Genomic DNA, 14,692 nt, shown 5'->3' on the forward strand with positions numbered 1-14,692 from the left:
CTCAGAAAGCTTCTTTCCAGATTTCATTGGAGGATATTTCCTTTTTCACCATAGCCCTCTATGGGCTTCCAAATATCACTTTGCCAATTCCTCAAGAACTGTCTTAGCGAAAGGCTTCTTGAGGGGAAAGCGGTAACTCTGTGAGATGATTTCACAGAACACAAAGAAGTTTCTCAGAAAGCTTCTTTCTCTTTGTTATCGGAGGATATTTCCTTTGGCCCTATAGTCTTCAAAGGGATCCGAAATATCTGTTCTCAGATTCCACAGAAATAAGGCTAGCAAAGAGATCCACGAAATACAGATGTAACTCTGTGAGTGGAAGTCACATATCACAGATCAGTTTCTCAGAAAGCTTCTTTCCACATTTCATCGGAGGATATTTCCTTTTTCACCATAGCCCTCTATGGGCTTCCAAATATCACTTTGCCAATTCCACAAGAACAGTCTTAGCGAAAGGCTTCTTGAGGGGAAAGCTGTAACTCTGTGAGATGATTTCACAGAACACAAAGAAGTTTCTCAGAAAGCTTCTTTCTCTTTGTTATGGGAGGATATTTCCTATGGCCCTATAGTCTTCAAAGGGATTCTAAATATCTGCTTTCAGATTCCACAGAAATAAGGCTAGCAAATAGATCCACGAAATACAGATGTAACTCTGTGAGTGGAAGTCACATATCACAGAGCAGTTTCTCAGAAAGCTTCTTTCCATATTTCATCGGAGGATATTTCCTTTTTCACCATAGCCCTCTATGGGCTTCCAAATATCACTTTGCCAATTCCACAAGAACTGTCTTAGCGAAAGGCTTCTTTAGGGGAAAGCTGTAACTCTGTGAGATGATTTCACAGAACACAATGAAGTTTCTCAGAAAGCTTCTTTCTCTTTGTTATCGGAGGATATTTCCTTTGGCCCTATAGACTTCAAAGGGATCCGAAATATCTGTTCTCAGATTCCACAGAAATAAGGCTAGCAAAGAGATTCACGAAATACAGATGTAACTCTGTGAGTGGAAGTCACATATCACAGAGCAGTTTCTCAGAAAGCTTCTTTCCAGATTTCATCGGAGGATATTTCCTTTTTCACCATTGACCTCTATGGGCTTCCAAATATCAATTTGCCAATTCCTCAAGAACTGTCTTAGCGAAAGGCTTCTTGAGGGGAAAGCGGTAACTCTGTGAGATGATTTCAGAGAACACAAAGAAGTTTCTCAGAAAGCTTCTTTCTCTTTGTTATCGGAGGATATTTCCTTTGGCCCTATAGTCTTCAAAGGGATTCTAAATATCTGCTTTCAGATTCCACAGAAATAAGTCTAGCAAAGAGATCCAGGAAATACAGATGTAACTCTGTGAGTGGAAGTCACATATCACAGAGCAGGTTCTCAGAAAGCTTCTTTCCAGATTTCATCGGAGGATATTTCCTTTTACACCATAGCCGTCTGTGGGCTTCCAAATATCACTTTGCCAATTCCACAAGAACTGTCTTAGCGAAAGGCTTCTTGAGGGGAAAGCTGTAACTCTGTGAGATGATTTCACAGAACACAATGAAGTTTCTCAGAAAGCTTCTTTCTCTTTGTTTTCGGAGGATATTTCCTTTGGACCTATTGTCTTCAAAGGAATCCGAAATATCTGTTCTCAGATTCCACAGAAATAAGGCTAGCAAAGAGATCCACGAAATACAGATGTAACTCTGTGAGTGGAAGTCACATATCACAGAGCAGTTTCTCAGAAAGCTTCTTTCCAGATTTCATCGGAGGATATTTCCTTTTTCACCATAGCCCTCTACGGGCTTCCAAATATCTCTTTGCCAATTCCACAAGAACTGTCTTTGCAAAAGGCTTCTTGAGGGGAAAGCTGTAACTCTGTGAGATGATTTCACAGAACACAAAGAAGTTTCTCAGAAAGCTTCTTTCTCTTTGTTATGGGAGGATATTTCCTTTGGCCCGATAGACTTCAAAGGGATTCTAAATATCTGCTTTCAGATTCCACAGAAATAAGGCTAGCAAAGAGATCCACGAAATACCGATGTAACTCTGTGAGTGGAAGGCACATATCACAGAGCAGTTTCTCAGAAAGCTTCTTTCCAGATTTCATCGGAGGATATTTCCTTTTTCACCATAGCCCTCTAGGGGCTTCCAAATATCACTTTGCCAATTCCACAAGAACTGTCTTAGCGAAAGGCTTCTTGAGGGGAAAGCTGTAATTCTGTGTGATGATTTCACAGAACACAAAGAAGTTTCTCAGAAAGCTTCTTTCTCTTTGTTATGGGACGATATTTCCTTTGGCCATATAGTCTTCAAAGGGATTCTAAATATCTGCTTTCAGATTCCACAGAAATAAGGCTAGCAAAGAGATCCACGAAATACAGATGTAACTCTGTGAGTGGAAGTCACATATCACAGAGCAGTTTCTCAGAAAGCTTCTTTCCAGATTTCATCGGAGGATATTTCCTTTTTCACCATAGCCCTCTATGGGCTTCCAAATATCACATTGCCAATTAAACAAGAACAGTCTTAGCGAAAGGCTTCTTGAGGGGAAAATGTAACTATGTGAGATGATTTCACAGAACACAAAGAAGTTTCTCAGAAAGCATCTTTCTCTTTGTTATCGGAGGATATTTCCTTTGGCCCTATAGTCTTCAAAGGGATCCGAAATATCTGTTCTCAGATTCCACAGAAATAAGGCTAGCAAAGAGATCCAGGAAATACAGATGTAACTCTGTGAGTGGAAGTCACATATCACAGAGCAGTTTCTCAGAAAGCTTCTTTCCAGATTTCATCGGAGGATATTTCCTTTTTCACCATAGCCCTATATGGGCTTCCAAATATCACTTTGCCAATTCCACAAGAACTGTCTTAGCGAAAGGCTTCTTGAGGGGAAAGCTGTAACTCTGTGAGATGAATTCACAGAACACAAAGAAGTTTCTCAGAAAGCTTCTTTCTCTTTGCTATCGGAGGATATTTCCTTTGGCCCTATAGTCTTCAAAGGGATCCGAAATATCTGTTCTCAGATTCCACAGAAATAAGGCTAGCAAAGAGATCCACGAAATACAGATGTAACTCTGTGAGTGGAAGTCACATATCACAGAGCAGTTTCTCAGAAATCTTCTTTCCACATTTCATCGGAGGATATTTCCTTTTTCACCATAGCCCTCTATGGGCTTCCAAATATCACTTTGCCAATTCCACAAGAACAGTCTCAGCGAAAGGCTTCTTGAGGGGAAAGCTGTAACTCTGTGAGATGATTTCACAGAACACAAAGAAGTTTCTCAGAAAGCTTCTTTCTCTTTGTTATGGGAGGATATTTCCTTTGGCCCTATAGTCTTCAAAGGGATTCTAAATATCTGCTTTCAGATTCCACAGAAATAAGGCTAGCAAAGAGATCCACGAAATACAGATGTAACTCTGTGAGTGGAAGTCACATATCACAGAGCAGTTTCCCAGAAAGCTTCTTTCCAGATTTCATCTGAGGATATTTCCTTTTTCACCGTAGCCCTCTAAGGGCTTCCAAATATCACTTTGCCAATTCCACAAGAACTGTCTTAGCGAAAGGCATCCTGAGGGGAAAGCTGTAACTCTGTGTGATGATTTCACAGAACACAAAGAAGTTTCTCAGAAAGCTTCTTTCTCTTTGTTATCGGAGGATATTTCCTTTGGCCCTATAATCTTCAAAGGGATCCGAAATAAATGTTCTCAGATTCCACAGAAATAAGGCTAGCAAAGAGATCCACGAAATACAGATGTAACTCTGTGAGTGGAAGTCACATATCACAGAGCAGTTTCTCAGAAAGCTTCTTTCCAGATTTCATCTGAGGATATTTCCTTTTTCACCATAGCCGTCTATGGGCTTCCAAATATCACTTTGCCAATTCCACAAGAACTGTCTTAGCGAAAGGCTTCTTGAGGGGAAAGCTGTAACTCTGTGAGATGAATTCACAGAACACAAAGAAGTTTCTCAGAAAGCTTCTTTCTCTTTGTTATCGGAGGATATTTCCTTTGGCCCTATAGTCTTCAAAGGGATCCGAAATATCTGTTCTCAGATTCCACAGAAATAAGGCTAGCAAAGAGATCCACGAAATACAGATGTAACTCTGTGAGTGGAAGTCACATATCACAGAGCAGTTTCTCAGAAAGCTTCTTTCCACATTTCATCGGAGGATATTTCCTTTTTCACCATAGCCCTCTATGGGCTTCCAAATATCACTTTGCCAATTCCACAAGAACAGTCTTAGCGAAAGGCTTCTTGAGGGGAAAGCTGTAACTCTGTGAGATGATTTCACAGAACACAAAGAAGTTTCTCAGAAAGCTTCTTTCTCTTTGTTATGGGAGGATATTTCCTTTGGCCCTATAGTCTTCAAAGGGATTCTAAATATCTGCTTTCAGATTCCACAGAAATAAGGCTAGCAAAGAGATCCACGAAATACAGATGTAACTCTGTGAGTGGAAGTCACATATCACAGAGCAGTTTCCCAGAAAGCTTCTTTCCAGATTTCATCTGAGGATATTTCCTTTTTCACCGTAGCCCTCTAAGGGCTTCCAAATATCACTTTGCCAATTCCACAAGAACTGTCTTAGCGAAAGGCATCCTGAGGGGAAAGCTGTAACTCTGTGTGATGATTTCACAGAACACAAAGAAGTTTCTCAGAAAGCTTCTTTCTCTTTGTTATCGGAGGATATTTCCTTTGGCCCTATAGTCTTCAAAGGGATCCGAAATAAATGTTCTCAGATTCCACAGAAATAAGGCTAGCAAAGAGATCCACGAAATACAGATGTAACTCTGTGAGTGGAAGTCACATATCACAGAGCAGTTTCTCAGAAAGCTTCTTTCCAGATTTCATCTGAGGATATTTCCTTTTTCACCATAGCCGTCTAAGGGCTTCCAAATATCACTTTGCCAATTCCACAAGAACTGTCTTAGCGAAAGGCTTCTTGAGGGCAAAGCTGTAACTCTGTGAGATGATTTCACAGAACGCAAAGAAGTTTCTCAGAAAGCTTCTTTCTCTTTGTTATCGGAGGATATTTCCTTTGGAACAATAGTCTTCAAAGGGATCCGAAATATCTGTTCTCAGATTCCACAGAAATAAGGCTAGCAAAGAGATCCACGAAACACAGATGTAACTCTGTGAGTGGAAGTCACATATCACAGAGCAGTTTCTCAGAAAGCTTCTTTCCAGATTTCATCTGAGGATATTTCCTTTTTCACCATAGCCCTCTATGGGCTTCCAAATATCACTTTGCCAATTCCACAAGAACTGTCTTAGCGAAAGGCTTCTTGAGGGGAAAGCTGTAACTCTGTGAGATGATTTCACAGAACGCAAAGAAGTTTCTCAGAAAGCTTCTTTCTCTTTGTTATGGGAGGATATTTCCTTTGGCCCTATAGTCTTCAAAGGGATTCTAAATACCTGATCTCAGATTCCACAGAAATAAGGCTAGCAAAGAGATCCACGAAATACAGATGTAACTCTGTGAGTGGAAGTCACATATCACAGAGCAGTTTCTCAGAAAGCTTCTTTCCAGATTTCATTGGACGATATTTCCTTTTTCACCATAGCCCTCTATGGGCTTCCAAATATCACTTTGCCAATTCCACAAGAACTGTCTTAGCGAAAGCCTTCTGAGGGGAAAGCTGTAACTCTGTGAGATGACTTCACAGAACACAAAGAAGTTTCTCAGAAAGCTTCTTTCTCTTTGTTATGGGAGGATATTTCCTTTGGACCTATAGTCTTCAAAGGGATCCGAAATATCTGTTCTCAGATTCCACAGAAATAAGGCTAGCAAAGAGATCCAGGAAATACAGATGTAACTCTGTGAGTGGAAGTCACATATCACAGAGCAGTTTCTCAGAAAGCTTCTTTTCAGATTTCATCGGAGGATATTTCCTTTTTCACCATAGCCCTCTATGGGCTTCCAAATATCACTTTGCCAATTCCACAAGAACTGTCTTAGCGAAAGGCTTCTTGAGGGGAAAGCTGTAACTCTGTGAGATGATTTCATAGAACACAAAGAAGTTTCTCAGAAAGCTTCTTTCTCTTTGTTATGGGAGGATATTTCCTTTGGCCCTATAGTCTTCAAAGGGATTCTAAATATCTGCTTTCAGATTCCACAGAAATAAGGCTAGCAAAGAGATCCACGAAATAGAGATGTAACTCAGTGAGTGGAAGTCACATATCACAGAGCAGTTTCTCAGAAAGCTTCTTTCCAGATTTCATCTGAGGATATTTCCTTTTTCACCATAGCCCTCTATGGGCTTCCAAATATCACTTTGCCAATTCCACAAGAACTGTCTTAGCGAAAGGCTTCTTGAGGGGAAAGCTGTAACTCTGTGAGATGATTTCACAGAACACAAAGAAGTTTCTCAGAAAGCTTGTTTCTCTTTGTTACCGGAGGATATTTCCTTTGGCCCTGTAGTCTTCAAAGGGATCTGAAATATCTGTTCTCAGATACCACAGAAATAAGGCTAGCAAAGAGATCCACGAAATACAGATGTAACTCTGTGAGTGGAAGTCACATATCAAAGAGCAGTTTCTCAGAAAGCTTCTTTCCAGATTTCATCGGAGGATATTTCCTTTTTCACCATAGCCCTCTACGGGCTTCCAAATATCACTTTGCCAATTCCACAAGAACTGTCTTAGCGAAAGGCTTCTTGAGGGGAAAGCTGTAACTCTGTGAGATGATTTCAGAGAACACAAAGAAGTTTCTCAGAAAGCTTCTTTCTCTTTGTTATCGGAGGATATTTCCTTTGGCCCTATAGTCTTCAAAGGGATCCGAAATATCTGTTCTCAGATTCCACAGAAATAAGGCTAGCAAAGAGATCCACGAAATACAGATGTAACTCTGTGAGTGGAAGGCACATATCACAGAGCAGTTTCTCAGAAAGCTTCTTTCCAGATTCCATCGCAGGATATATCCTTTTTCACCATAGCCCTCTATGGGCTTCCAAATATCACTTTGCCAATTCCACAAGAACTGTCTTAGCGAAAGGCTTCTTGAGGGGAAAGCTGTAACTCTGTGAGATGATTTCACAGAACACAAAGAAGTTTCTCAGAAAGCTTCTTTCTCTTTGTTATGGGAGGATATTTCCTTTGGCCCTATAGTCTTCAAAGGGATTCTACATATCTGCTTTCAGATTCCACAGAAATAAGGCTAGCAAAGAGATACACGAAATACAGATGTAACTCTGTGAGTGGAAGTCACATATCACAGAGCAGTTTCTCAGAAAGCTTCTTTCCAGATTTCATCTGAGAATATTTCCTTTTTCACCATAGCCCTCTATGGGCTTCCAAATATCACTTTGCCAATTCCACAAGAACTGTCTTAGCGAAAGGCTTCTTGAGGGGAAAGCTGTAACTCTGTGAGATGATTTCACAGAACACAAAGAAGTTTCTCAGAAAACTTCTTTCTCTTTGTTATGGGAGGATATTTCTTTGGCCCTATAGTATTCAAAGGGATCCGAAATATCTGTTCTCAGATTCCACAGAAATAAGGCTAGCAAAGAGATCCAGGAAATACAGATGTAACTCTGTGAGTGGAAATCACGTATCACAGAGCAGTTTCTCAGAAAGCTTCTTTCCAGATTTCATCGGAGGATATTTCCTTTTTCACCGTAGCCCTCTATGGGCTTCCAAATATCACTTTTCCAATTCCACAAGAACTGTCTTAGCGAAAGGCTTCTTGAGGGCAAAGCTGTAACTCTATGAGATGATTTCACAGAACACAAAGAAGTTTCTGAGAAAGCTTGTTTCTCTTTGTTATGGGAGGATATTTCCTTTGGCCCTATAGTCTTCAAAGGGATTCTAAATATCTGCTCTCAGACTCCACAGAAATAAGGCTAGCAAAGAGATCCACGAAATACAGATGTAACTCTGTGAGTGGAAGTCACATATCACAGAGCAGTTTCTCAGAAAGCTTCTTTCCAGATTTCATCGGAGGATATTTCCTTTTTCACCATAGCCCTCTATGGGCTTCCAAATATCACTTTGCCAATTCCACAAGAACTGTCTCAGCGAAAGCCTTCTGAGGGGAAAGCTGTAACTCTGTGAGATGACTTCACAGAACACAAAGAAGTTTCTCAGAAAGCTTCTTTCTCTTTGTTATCGGAGGATATTTCCTTTGGACCTATAGTCTTCAAAGGGATCCGAAATATCTGTTCTCAGATTCCACAGAAATAAAGCTAGCAGAGAGATCCACGAAATACAGATGTAACTCTGTGAGTGGAAGTCACAGTATCACAGAGCAGTTTCTCAGAAAGCTTCTTTCCAGATTTCATCGGAGGATATTTCCTTTTTCACCTTAGCCGTCTATGGGCTTCCAAATATCACTTTGCCAATTCCACAAGAACTGTCTTAGCGAAAGGCTTCTTGAGGGGAAAGCTGTAACTCTGTGAGATGATTTCACAGAACACAAAGAAGTTTCTCAGAAAGCTTCTTTCTCTTTGTTATCGGAGGATATTTCCTTTGGCCCTATAGTCTTCAAAGAGATCCGAAATATCTGTTCTCAGATTCCACAGAAAAAAGGCTAGCAAAGAGATCCACGAAATACAGATGTAACTCTGTGAGTGGAAGTCACATATCACAGAGCAGTTTCTCAGAAAGCTTCTTTCCAGATTACATCTGAGGATATTTCCTTTTTCACCATAGCCCTCTATGGGCTTCCAAATATCACTTTGCCAATTCCACAAGAACTGTCTTAGCGAAAGGCTTCTTGAGGGGAAAGCTTTAACTCTGTGAGATGATTTCACAGAACACAAAGAAGTTTCTCAGAAAGCTTGTTTCTCTTTGTTACCGGAGGATATTTCCTTTGGCCCTGTAGTCTTCAAAGGGATCCGAAATATCTGTTCTCAGATTCCACAGAAATAAGGCTAGCAAAGAGATCCACGAAATACAGATGTAACTCTGTGAGTGGAAGTCACATATCACAGAGCAGTTTCTCAGAAAGCTTCTTTCCAGATTTCATGGGAGGATATTTCCTTTTTCACCATAGCCCTCTACGGGCTTCCAAATATCACTTTGCCAATTCCACAAGAACTGTCTTTGCAAAAGTCTTCTTGAGGGGAAAGCTGTAACTCTGTGAGATGATTTCACAGAACACAAAGAAGTTTCTCAGAAAGCTTCTTTCTCTTTGTTATCGGAGGATATTTCCTTTGGACCTATAGTCTTCAAAGGGATTCTAAATATCTGCTTTCAGATTCCACAGAAATAAGGCTAGCAAAGAGATCCACGAAATAGAGATGTAACTCTGTGAGTGGAAGTCACATATCACAGAGCAGTTTCTCAGAAAGCTTCTTTCCAGATTTCATCGGAGGATATTTCCTTTTTCACCATAGCCGTCTATGGGCTTCCAAATATCACTTTGCCAATTCCACAAGAACTGTCTTAGCGAAAGGCTTCTTGAGGGGAAAGCTGTAACTCTGTGAGATGATTTCACAGAACACAAAGAAGTTTCTCAGAAAGCTTCTTTCTCTCTGTTATGGGAGGATATTTCCTTTGGCCCTATAGTCTTCAAAGGGATTCTAAATATCTGCTTTCAGATTCCACAGAAATAAGGCTAGCAAAAGATCCACGAAATACAGATGTAACTCTGTGAGTGGAAGTCACATATCACAGAGCAGTTTCTCAGAAAGCTTCTTTCCAGATTTCATCGGACGATATTTCCTTTTTCACCATAGCCCTCTAGGGGTCCAAATATCACTTTGCCAATTCCACAAGAACTGTCTTAGCGAAAGGCTTCTTGAGGGGAAAGCTGTAACTCTGTGAGATGATTTCACAGAACACAAAGAAGTTTCTCAGAAAGCTTCTTTCTCTTTGTTATGGGAGGATATTTGTTTTGGCCCTATAGTCTTCAAAGGGATTCCAAATATCTGCTTTCAGATTCCACAGAAATAAGGCTAGCAAAGAGATCCACGAAATACAGATGTAACTCTGTGAGTGGAAGTCACATATCACAGAGCAGTTTCTCAGAAAGCTTCTTTCCAGATTTCATCGGAGGATATTTCCTTTTTCACCATAGCCCTCTATAGGCTTCCAAATATCACTTTGCTAATTCCACAAGAACTGTCTTACCGAAAGGCTTCTTGAGGGGAAAGCTGTAACTCTGTGTGATGATTTCAGAGAACACAAAGAAGTTTCTCAGAAAGCTTCTTTCTCTTTGTTATCGGAGGATATTTCCTTTGGCCCTATAGTCTTCAAAGGGATCCGAAATATCTGTTCTCAGATTCCACAGAAATAAGGCTAGCAAAGAGATCCACGAAATGCAGATGTAACTCTGTGAGTGGAAGGCACATATCACAGAGCTTTTTCTCAGAAAGCTTCTTTCCAGATTTCATCGCAGGATATTTCCTTTTTCACCATAGCCCTCTATGGGCTTCCAAATATCACTTTGCCAATTCCACAAGAACTGTCTTAGCGAAAGGCTTCTTGAGGGGAAAGCTGTAACTCTGTGAGATGATTTCACAGAACACAAAGAAGTTTCTCAGAAAGCTTCTTTCTCTCTGTTATGGGAGGATATTTCCTTTGGCCCTATAGTCTTCAAAGGGATTCTAAATATCTGCTTTCAGATTCCACAGAAATAAGGCTAGCAAAAGATCCACGAAATACAGATGTAACTCTGTGAGTGGAAGTCACATATCACAGAGCAGTTTCTCAGAAAGCTTCTTTCCAGATTTCATCGGAGGATATTTCCTTTTTCACCATAGCCCTCTAGGGGTCCAAATATCACTTTGCCAATTCCACAAGAACTGTCTTAGCGAAAGGCTTCTTGAGGGGAAAGCTGTAACTCTGTGAGATGATTTCACAGAACACAAAGAAGTTTCTCAGAAAACTTCTTTCTCTTTGTTATGGGAGGATATTCCTTTGGCCCTATAGTATTCAAAGGGATCCGAAATATCTGTTCTCAGATTCCACAGAAATAAGGCTAGCAAAGAGATCCAGGAAATACAGATGTAACTCTGTGAGTGGAAATCCCATATCACAGAGCAGTTTCTCAGAAAGCTTCTTTCCAGATTTCATCGGAGGATATTTCCTTTTTCACCATAGCCCTCTATGGGCTTCCAAATATCACTTTGCCAATTCCAGAAGAACTGTCTCAGCGAAAGCCTTCTGAGGGGAAAGCTGTAACTCTGTGAGATGATTTCACAGAACACAAAGAAGTTTCTCAGAAAGCTTCTTTCTCTTTGTTATCGGAGGATATTTCCTTTGGCCCTATAGTCTTCAAAGGGATTCTAAATATCTGCTGTCAGATTCCACAGAAATAAGGCTAGCAAAGAGATCCACGAAATACAGATGTAACTCTGTGAGTGGAAGTCACATATCACAGAGCAGTTTCTCAGAAAGCTTGCTTCCAGATTTCATCTGAGGATATTTCCTTTTTCACCATAGCCCTCTATGGGCTTCCAAATATCACTTTGCCAATTCCACAAGAACTGTCTTAGCGAAAGGATTCTTGAGGGGAAAGCTGTAACTCTGTGAGATGATTTCACAGAACACAAAGAAATTTCTCAGAAAGCTTCTTTCTCTTTGTTATGGGAGGATATTTCCTTTGGCCCTATAGTCTTCAAACGGATTCTAAATATCTGCTTTCAGATTCCACAGAAATAAGGCTAGCAAAGAGATCCACGAAATACAGATGTAACTCTGTGAGTGGAAGTCACATATCACAGAGCAGTTTCTCAGAAAGCTTCTTTCCAGATTTCATCGGAGGATATTTCCTTTTTCACCATAGCCGTCTATGGGCTTCCAAATATCACTTTGCCAATTCCACAAGAACTGTCTTAGCGAAAGGCTTCTTGAGGGGAAAGCTGTAACTCTGTGAGATGATTTCACAGAACACAAAGAAGTTTCTCAGAAAGCTTCTTTCTCTTTGTTATCGGAGGATAATTCCTTTGGCCCTATAGTCTTCAAAGGGGTCCGAAATATCTGTTCTCAAATTCCACAGAAATAAGGCTAGCAAAGAGATCCACGAAATACAGATGTAACTCTGTGAGTGGAAGTACATATCACAGAGCAGTTTCTCAGAAAGCTTCTTTCCAGATTTCATCAGAGGATATTTCCTTTTTCACCATAGCCCTCTAAGGGCTTCCAAATGTCACTTTGCCAATTCCACAAGAACTGTCTTAGCGAAAGGCTTCTTGAGGGGAAAGCTGTAACTCTGTGAGATGATTTCACAGAACACAAAGAAGTTTCTCAGAAAGCTTCTTTCTCTTTGTTATGGGAGGATATAACCTTTGGCCCTATAGTCTTCAAAGGGATTCTAAATATCTGCTTTCAGATTCCACAGAAATAAGGCTAGCAAAGAGATCCACTAAATACAGATGTAACTCTGTGAGTGGAATTCACATATCACAGAGCAGTTTCTCAGAAAGCTTCTTTCCAGATTTCATTGGAGGATATTTCCTTTTTCACCATAGCCCTCTATGGGCTTCCAAATATCACTTTGTCAATTCCACAAGAACTGTCTTATCGAAAGGCTCATTGAGGGGAGAGCTGTAACTCTGTGAGATGATTTCACAGAACACAAAGAAGTTTCTCAGAAAGCTTCTTTCTCTTTGTTATGGGACGATATTTCCTTTGGCCCTATAGTCTTCAAAGGGATCCGAAATATCTGTTCTCAGATTCCACAGAAATAAGGCTAGCAAAGAGATCCACGAAATACAGATGTAACTCTGTGAGTGGAAGTCACATATCACAGAGCAGTTTCTCAGAAAGCTTCTTTCCAGATTTCATCTGAGGATATTTCCTTTTTCACCATAGCCCTCTAGGGGCTTCCAAATATCACTTTGCCAATTCCACAAGAACTGTCTTAGCGAAAGGCTTCTTGAGGGCAAAGCTGTAACTCTGTGAGATGATTTCACAGAACACAAAGAAGTTTCTCAGAAAGCTTCTTTCTCTTTGTTATCGGAGGATATTTCCTTTGGCCCTATAGTCTTCAAAGGGATTCTAAATATCTGCTTTCAGATTCCACAGAAATAAGGCTAGCAAAGAGATCCACGAAATACAGATGTAACTCTGTGAGTGGAAGTCACATATCACAGAGCAGTTTCTCAGAAAGCTTGCTTCCAGATTTCATCTGAGGATATTTCCTTTTTCACCATAGCCCTCTATGGGCTTCCAAATATCACTTTGCCAATTCCACAAGAACTGTCTTAGCGAAAGGCTTCTTGAGTGGAAAGCTGTAACTCTGTGAGATGATTTCACAGAACACAAAGAAGTTTCTCAGAAAGCTTCTTTCTCTTTGTTATGGGAGGATATTTCTTTTGGCCCTATAGTCTTCAAAGGGATTCTAAATACCTGCTCTCAGATTCCACAGAAATAAGGCTAGCAAAGAGATCCACGAAATACAGATGTAACTCTGTGAGTGGAAGTCACATATCACGGAGCAGTTTCTCAGAAAGCTTCTTTCCAGATTTCATCTGAGGATATTTCCTTTTTCACCATAGCCCTCTAAGGGCTTCCAAATATCACTTTGCCAATTCCACAAGAACTGTCTTAGCGAAAGCCTTCTGAGGGGAAAGCTGTAACTCTGTGAGATGACTTCACAGAACACAAAGAAGTTTCTAGGAAAGCTTCTTTCTCTTTGTTATCGGAGGATATTTCCTTTGGACCTATAGTCCTCCAAGGGATCCGAAATATCTGTTCTCAGATTCCACAGAAATAAGGCTAGCAAAGAGATCCACGAAACACAGATGTAACTCTGTGAGTGGAAGTCACATATCACAGAGCAGTTTCTCAGAAAGCTTCTTTCCAGATTTCATCTGAGGATATTTCCTTTTTCACCATAGCCCTCTATGGGCTTCCAAATATCACTTTGCCAATTCCACAAGAACTGTCTTAGCGAAAGGCTTCTTGAGGGGAAAGCTGTAACTCTGTGAGATGATTTCACAGAACGCAAAGAAGTTTCTCAGAAAGCTTCTTTCTCTTTGTTATGGGAGGATATTTCCTTTGGCCCTATAGTCTTCAAAGGGATTCTAAATACCTGCACTCAGATTCCACAGAAATAAGGCTAGCAAAGAGATCCACGAAATACAGATGTAACTCTGTGAGTGGAAGTCACATATCACAGAGCAGTTTCTCAGAAAGCTTCTTTCCAGATTTCATTGGAGGATACTTCCTTTTTCACCATAGCCCTCTATGGGCTTCCAAATATCACTTTGCCAATTCCACAAGAACTGTCTTAGCGAAAGCCTTCTGAGGGGAAAGCTGTAACTCTGCGAGATGACTTCACAGAACACAAAGAAGTTTCTCAGAAAGCTTCTTTCTCTTTGTTATGGGAGGATATTTCCTTTGGTCCTATAGTCTTCAAAGGGATCCGAAATATCTGTTCTCAGATTCCACAGAAATAAGGCTAGCAAAGAGATCCAGGAAATACAGATGTAACTCTGTGAGTGGAAGTCACATATCACAGAGCAGTTTCTCAGAAAGCTTCTTTCCAGATTTCATCGGAGGATATTTCCTTTTTCACCATAGCCCTCTATGGGCTTCCAAATATCACTTTGCCAATTCCACAAGAACTGTCTTAGCGAAAGGCTTCTTGAGGGGAAAGCTGTAACTCTGTGAGATGATTTCATAGAAAACAAAGAAGTTTCTCAGAAAGCTTCTTTCTCTTTGTTATGGGAGGATATTTCCTTTGGCCCTATAGTCTTCAAAGGGATTCTAAATATCTGCTTTCAGATTCCACAGAAATAAGGCTAGCAAAGAGATCCAGGAAATACA

Source organism: Macaca mulatta, chromosome 12, assembly GCF_049350105.2.
Source record: "Macaca mulatta isolate MMU2019108-1 chromosome 12, T2T-MMU8v2.0, whole genome shotgun sequence".
NCBI classification, from domain to species: domain Eukaryota; kingdom Metazoa; phylum Chordata; class Mammalia; order Primates; family Cercopithecidae; genus Macaca; species Macaca mulatta.